Source organism: Phaethon lepturus, unplaced genomic scaffold, assembly GCF_000687285.1.
Source record: "Phaethon lepturus isolate BGI_N335 unplaced genomic scaffold, ASM68728v1 scaffold12531, whole genome shotgun sequence".
Taxonomy (NCBI): domain Eukaryota; kingdom Metazoa; phylum Chordata; class Aves; order Phaethontiformes; family Phaethontidae; genus Phaethon; species Phaethon lepturus.
The window spans coordinates 130,494-138,386 of record NW_010519949.1 but is presented as its reverse complement, the minus strand read 5'-3'; the positions used below and the strand labels follow the sequence as shown (position 1 = coordinate 138,386).

The 7,893-nt window shown below is 37.1% G+C and overlaps 1 protein-coding gene across 1 annotated transcript in view; it reads left to right on the top strand.

The window, feature by feature from the left end:
• Nucleotides 1-2,700: 2,700 nt before the first annotated feature.
• LOC104628587 (aryl hydrocarbon receptor-like) overlaps nt 2,701-7,893 on the top strand; it is a 57,271-nt gene continuing 52,078 nt past the window's right edge. The window contains 1 exon segment of the mRNA XM_010297226.1: nt 2,701-2,884. The gene's annotated coding sequence lies outside the window, so the exon portion shown is untranslated.

Genomic DNA, 7,893 nt, shown 5'->3' with positions numbered 1-7,893 from the left:
TAAGGGATGTAGCTCAGTTCAGAGGCACTGGGTGTACAGAGACCTCTGGCCTTCGATTAGGGAATTCAAATTTCCTGTGAAGGTTAGAAGATCAAGAACAGAAAGATCAGTTTAAAATCCATTCCCTCCTTTAGTCTTTCCCCCCGCATGGATTTAATCTTGACGTAGTACGTAATTTTCCTTGAAGATAATTTTCTGCAACGCAGCTAGGGCTGTCTTTAGCATCAAGGGTTTACATAAGTGGATGGAAAACGGTTTAGCTTGCTACTTAAGCCCTTGGCGTTTCCGCCCTTATTCCCTTCATCACTGACGGATCCATTTTTATATAATGGGTTTTAGTTGGGTGACAAAGGGGAAAATTAGGGAAAATCAATGTTTGATTTGGAGACAGAGAATGTGGTAAGATTTATGCTGCAAATACCGGTAACTTCATAATCAGAAATGTTGTATACTACATCTAGAAAATCCTTATTCTTTGAACTAGTTAGAAGTAAGAAAATCATTAGGAAGTAAAGCAAAAACAATTAGATCTAACTAACAACTTGATGAGATAACTGCAGAGTTACATATAGTTTCAACTAACTTGTCAAATTGCTTATGGAAGTTTTAAGCAAAGCAGAAGACAGTTGTGAAAATAGAAAAGTCTGGTATTTAGTGCTTTTATTTGGAAAAGATTGCCTGTTTTGAATGGTTTCCATGGGGATCTCCACTTTTCGGAAGCAGACTTGTTTGATTTGATAGTAGTGAGCTGTTCACTGATCGTTACACAACTGTTATCTGCTTAAAGTTTGGAATTTATTATTCTGTCTCTACATTTATGGCAATTTAATACATTAAGTTACTTCATAAATTTTTTTTAATGTTATTGGTAATGTTTGGTGATTTTTTAACTTTATTTTGTTAAGGTTATATTTAAACTGTGTTAATCACGTGGCTTGTACAAGTGAATATAAGAGAATGTGAAGAAAGCTTTGCTGAATTATTTTAAGTTTAACATTCACTTGAGGATATGGTGAGCTGCAAGTCTCAAAGTCAGGGCTTGTGACCGATGCACACATCCAACCAAATATTTAGTTTGTCATTCATTGCAGTTGATGATGAACCTATGTTTTTTCCAAGAGAGACAATTTTCGTATTTCTTGATTCATCTGTTTTCCCTACTTTTACAAGTTTTTTTAGGACAAAGCTCTGCTAGAACCATGTCCTAGACAATCTTTATCTTGCAGCAAGTGTGACTTTATCCATCTGGGGAGTAAGTAGCTGCTGCCGACATATTTCTGTGTGTTAACAATATTTTGTATTATGGCACCTTCAAGTTCCCAGGCTCCGCATAAGGATCATGCCTCCTTTAATGTGCAAAAGGGCAGCTGTAGTGCTAGAGAACAGGCATCCAGAGTTAAGTGCAAGTTTTTGACAAGTGACACTTGAATAAACAATGCCTGTAAAAAGAAGGACTTGAATTTAAACTAACAAGAAGTGTAACTGAAACATAAGGTAAAAACAAGTTAAAATAGGGATATCCACTCTATCACTACTTATTTGACTGGAAATACGAGATGAAATTATTTTTCAGCGTGGTTTACTTTCAGCAGTGGCAAAATAACTGTTGGAGCTTTTGCAGTTTCTCATCATGAAATGGATAAAAGGATGAAGCTTGGAAGTAGGCTAAATGAAATACTGAAGAAATTAACTGCTGATAGTCTTTAGGCTGAGTATTTTCACGAGTGTTACATCTTGCAGAACCAACATTCCTACGAGAGCAGCACAAATTGATAACTGCAAATCTCAAGTAGAACTGCAATACTGGAAAAGTGAGGATGAATCACTCTAATTAGAAAACTGTTTAATAAATATGATAAAATCTACTATGGCTCTGCAGATAAATTATTTGGTTTCAGTATTGGCTTGTAATGATTAATTATAATTCAAATGAGTAAGGGTTTAAACCTGTTCCTAGACTTCTGTGTATGTGGGAAGGTGTGAGTATCCAAGTATGTGGAATTGGAGTTCAGGGTGAAGGTGAATGGAAAAGAGCACGTTTACAAAAACTTTAAGTAATTCGTAACAGAAAGCTTCCTAAATTGTCCTTTGTAAGGTACAGAGGCATGCCTTTGTCATGCCGTACTCCAATGAAATGCCTTCAGCTGAGAGGTGACTTGAAGGATGAGCTCAATAGTATTTGTTACAAAGATTTTAACAGCTGACTGAGCTGTATCTCTTGTTTTCTTGTGCAGTTTTGAATGTCTAGCAAGTTGCTAAAACTTTTGTTGTAGTCAATTGACAATAGCCTGTTCCAAACATTGACAGAAATGAAGGATACCTGTGAAAAACTGTAGTTGAAGTGAAAAAATGTACTCTTGAATGCATTTGTACACAAATATTACTAAAATTTATTAAATTATTGGTAATACGAACATTTGGAAGAAGTCAAGTGACATTTGAGTGAAAATGTCAGAAGCTTTTTATAAAAATGCTGAATCTCCAAGGTTTCAAACATTCATTAACAGTATATGTGTTGGAAGGGGGGTTAAACCATCTTAGATTAATTTTTTTTTTCCATTGAGAAACAGGAGTCACTTGGGAAAAACATTTTGCTCGTTAAAGTTTAAAAGACTATTTGTAACATTAGGTTTGGCAAATATTTACCTCCCATTTTTGGGAAGGAACTTACATTTATTTTGTGTTTTTTGCCACAGTGTAAAGCCATCCCCAGCTGAAGGAGTCAAGTCCAATCCCTCCAAGAGACACAGGGACCGCCTGAATGCAGAGTTGGACCGCTTGGCTAGCCTTCTGCCTTTCCCTCAAGATGTTATCGCCAAATTGGATAAGCTGTCTGTGCTTAGGCTCAGTGTCAGTTACCTGAGAGCCAAAAGTTTTTTTGACGGTAAGGGCTGGGAATTTATTTAGTTCTGGACTGCTTGTAAAGTTCTGTTCATACTGTATGTTGATTTCAGCTGTTTAAGTACTTAAAGCTGTTAATTCATCTGTATTTTAATGGAACATTCAGTTGCGTGGGTATATGCAGTGTAACTGTATAAAGTAAGCTTTCCAGTTTCTTGAAAACCAAATGTAACTACTTATATTTCACTTAAATCACCAGTCTTTCAAAGCTTTGCATTTGGAAGTAATATTGCCCTTAATGAGTCTTCCAGTCCTTTTCTTTAGACTTTCAAAGATAATGAAGAGATTTCTTTTTTCCCTCCTCTGAAAATTGCCTTCATAAAACCATTACTGTTCAAAACATGTCATATAAGTTCTTATCAGCTGTATGTTTTGCTTAATGATGCATCAAAAATGACTTTGTTTTGATATAAACTAATTGCTTTGCCCCTTCCTGTAGTTTCTTGCAAAGGTGTCTTGTAAAGAAATAGAGGCAAAGCCTTTCCTGTGTTCAGGCCCTGGTTAATGCAGGGTGTGAGGCATTAAGACGACAGCTAAGGTTCTCAGTTGTCTGGGCAGGTTTTCACTGACCCCAGCCGAAGCAAGGGTAATACAGCAGCCTTGGAGTAGTAATCAGGCCAGAAGCACGTGTTCTCTTACACCACCTCAGAGCTGGCCAAGGAGTCCTACCTCTTTCCTTCATTACCTGAACTGTTCTGTAGGGTGAGGTTTGATGGCTGGCTTCCTGCCAGTTTCTTCAAAGGCAGAAATAGCCTGTTGTCCTTTTCATTGCTGGAATGAAACAGGGAGCTTGTATTTAAATAATTGTCCTTTTTTAATCAGTCAGTGAAGTTTTACAATATTATGCTGAAGATGGAATTGTATTGATCAGCTGTAGCTAAGGAATCTTGCTTGCAATGGAGTTGATATTAATTGCAAGGTGGTTGTTTTTTTAAACCAAGTTTTTTGGGCATTAAAATAACCTCTGTCCTCAGCAGTTTAAGATTTAGTGTTTCAGCCTCTTGAGAGGGACTCTCTACTGTGGGTGAAAGGACTGAAGAAACCTAACTGCCTAAGATAGTTCCACTTCTTCCTGCAGGAATACAGAACATTTATTTTCATTTACTGTGTCTAGTGGCTTCAATTTAGTAATGCTCATAAATTTATATCCTGTGTTTTATTGTTTGACGAATATATGCAGGTGGATTGATTTCTGTGCTTGTTCTGGACAATTCTTAGTATGGAATCTACTCAAGGCTAGAGTTGGTCAAGGATTTCTAGCAGTGTTTTTTCAAATGAAAGTATTTGCTCCCATGAAATGAAAGACTTCTCTTGATACATCAGTTTCATCAAAGCCTTTGTGAGATGTTATCTCAGGTTGACTGCCGTAAAACAAATGATTTGGCTTGTCTGTGCTCTCTTGATGAATTGAAGAGGAACTTCTAGTCTCAATGAAACTTTTTTTTTAAATTATGTATTCTGAAACAAGTACAAGACGGCAAGTTTTTTTGCCTTACTTGGGATGGAGTGTTAATAGCAAATCTCAATTTCTCATGCAATGGAAGTGCTTGATTTTTGATATTGTCTCCCCCCGGGCAATTTCACTTGAAGGCCCTGGAATAAATGGATTTAAGGCTATGATTTCTGTATAGGAAAAAAAAATCATGCCTTTAGCTGTAAAGAGACAGCCAGAATCACCTCACACCAAAATTTACATCAGTTGCTTGTTTCTAATTTGAACACAAAGGTAGCTTTCAGTCGTTTAGAGTGGTGATGGATTAGATGTGCATTAGCAGCAGACAAGTTATATTTGCATTTCAGGTTGCAATTTAACTGCCGTGGGTCCAGAACTGAAGCAAACTTAACCTGTGTTTTCAATTCATTATCATACTATTAGGATGGCACCCATATCAGACAAACATATGCATCTAATGCTATCATACTTGACCACAGCTGTAGAACGTAGGGTATTTAATTGTGTTACAATGAATTAAGTAGCAGAATTTTGATTTGCCTAGTAGTAAAAAAGGACTTTTAAAGCAAGGGCATATACTGGGTGCATTACAGCAGAATATTCTTCCTATAGTCCATAAAATATAAAAGCCGGGTAAATGTGAAAAGATAAATAGTTTGATGTTGCTTGTCTTGTGCAAGACATTTTGAACAGATTTTACACCTTCAGATGGAATAGCTTCAGTAGAAGCTGTCTTAACCTTTTTTAGCAGAAAAAGGCTTTTTGCTACTTCTTTTCAGGCCTTCAAACTGTAGGGCTACAAATCAGGTTAGTAATCTATGAAGTAAGCTATTAAGGTATTTAAAGGCTAACATCAATGACTAAAATGAAGATAAAAAAAAGAGTAAACAATCTATGAATATGACAGATTCAGTATTGAAAATAAGATCTTTTATACTATTTTAATGTACTTAAATGACGTGGAAGCTATTTCAGTTGAAACTTACTCTCCAAAAGAGAAATTAGTGCTTTGAAGTACAGAATTAACAAAAATACCCTGAAAACCCTTAGGTTAGAGTTTCACAATCTGTCTATGCAGTGCTTCTCACAGAACTGCTTTTTCGAAGGAATGTTTTGTGTAGTTAAACATATGCGGAAAGCCCTATAGAATAAATCTGACAAATGCAAGAGTGAGCACTGATTGTCACCTTGAGTGCCTAGACTGAGCCAACAGGTCCACTTTATTAACGCAGCATGCTGAAGTAAAGGGAAACGCTAAATGAATAACAGGATGCAAATGGGGGGTGTGTAAATTCCTGCGGAAAGTAAAATATAAACGTGTAATCATATGATCTTGCTTGAAAGGAAACCCAAGTTTTTGCTGTAACAATAGATATTTTTTCAAAGAAAACACTTGCATTTTTCCAAGTTTAAATAGTCCAGAGTGAATGTCTGTTTTCTGAAGGTGGAAGTCTGGGGGAGGAGGGGAGAGAACTGTTTTTTGAAAGACATCTCAAGAAGTTACCTCAGTTTGAATAAATGTACCTCACTTAGGTCTACAAGTTGTTTTTGTTGTCACTTTAAAAGCAAAATGTATATATTAAAAAACAAAGCAGACAAAAGAAGCATCTTCCCCTGCCCCCAGTCATTAAGATAGTGCAGAATTGTCTCCAGAGCTAAAGACAGATAAGTTTCCATAGTGTCAACTGAAACATGGTAGACTTCTGCATGCTTACCATGTTTCAGGTTATAGGCAATAGGTGTACTTCTTTTTTCCTCTTCCGCAATCTCAAAGCATCTTACTTTCTTCTGTTGGTGACTGTATTCTGTTAAGCAGTTGCTTTTGGTGGTTGTAGTTTGTTAGCAAAGTTACTGTGCTGCTACGTGGTGCTTCTGAAGCACTCCCCATTAGATACACTAGTTTTGTGTGGTCAGCTTAGTCCCAAGTCCACATGGTGTCAGGAGGCTTTCTGCATCCCCGTGTCAAGCACTCTGGCATATACTTATATGTATGAATTTGACCTTGGAGTCAAGAAGGAAATTTCAGTAGTGGCTTAAACTATTGTGTCTCAAGTCTGTTCCTTTATAAAGTCAAAGTTCTTGCACAGTGAGTCAAAGCTAAGAAGTGATTTAGGATGGTGTTGCTTCTTAGCTGTGTGGTGCTACCTGCCTGTACTGAAGTGGATTAGCAGTCCTCAAAGTCAAGCAGGTCAGCTTAAATCACCGCTGGAGTATTTATTTTGTGCGTGTAAGATACTTTCCGAAAGTGGCTTAAGGCAAGCTTATTATTTTTAATAGACTAGGCTAAATCAGGCAGGTGTCTGCTGACAGTCAGTAAAGAAGGAGTTTATATGTTGTCCTGGTATTATTTCACTCTGATACTAAGTGCCTGTGCGTGTGTGCATTCAGCAGTGAAAAATATAAAGTAGAATATGGGACAACGGCTCTTTGTGTGGGTGCAGGTTAGTGTGAGTTCAGCATCTGGAGCACAACTGGACGATCATTTAGGCATAGCCTGTGTTCCCCATGCATGCTGAAGGAAAAAGCCCTTTTGCCTCTAGCTTTGGTCCTTATATGATAAATTGATAATCATTTAAATACTTCACTGCAGTAAGGAAGAATACTTACAATGAGTCGTCTTGGGGTTTTGGTGAAGCGGTTAGATTAAAGGGATAAAAGTAGAGTTTATATGATTGATCACTTTTTTAATGTTAGGGGCATGAATTTTCTTTTTAAAGATACACTGAGAATTAAGGAGAGGCTTGCAGAATCTAAAATGAAGTAGCTGTGCTATGTGTGTGTATCGATACATTAGAAACAAAATTTAACATGTTGCTTATTAATTATCCTTTCATCCATTTCACTAAGAATTCCTGTGGTTTAAAGTATGTGGGTTTTTTTTTCTCTCTTGCTTATTGGACAGTATTCTGCAATTACAGAAGAAAGTTTCTGCTCAAAATTAGTTTAGAATTGGTTTCTTATGTTGTATGCAAGTGATTCTGGCAAGCACAGCAATAACAAAATAATTAAGAATTTTTTCCAGTAAGTTTGCATTGCCTAGTTTTACTTTGTAATATAATTAACACACATTCCTTGGCATAACATAGCTTAAGTTTGCAATGCACCCATTGTCATCACATAAAATGTATTCTTTGATATAATGTATTTTTCCTGTGATGCCCGCTGTTCTATCACACTGTGTATTGGAGAGAACAGACTGCCTGCGGCTCCTGCTCTGGAGACTATAGCTTAAGATAAGATGTACAGATGGGAAAGACAGGCAAAGCAGGAGACGATGTATTTATTCTGTCATATTGAAAGGGGCTGCAACATATCTACAGTCTAGCAGATACAGAGAGCCTTCCTGCCAAGCGTTAGGTGGTGGTCTGAAACAGAAACTTGAAAGCACAAAACAACGGATGAAAACTCAACCCCTTAAGGCCAGGGTAATACAGCAGATCTGGCCTGACTTGCTTTTATTTCAGGCTGTTACTGTATTTACCTGCCTTGTTTGTCTAACACGGCTTTCCTCATGCATTTTTGGAAAGTGTGACCTCCCT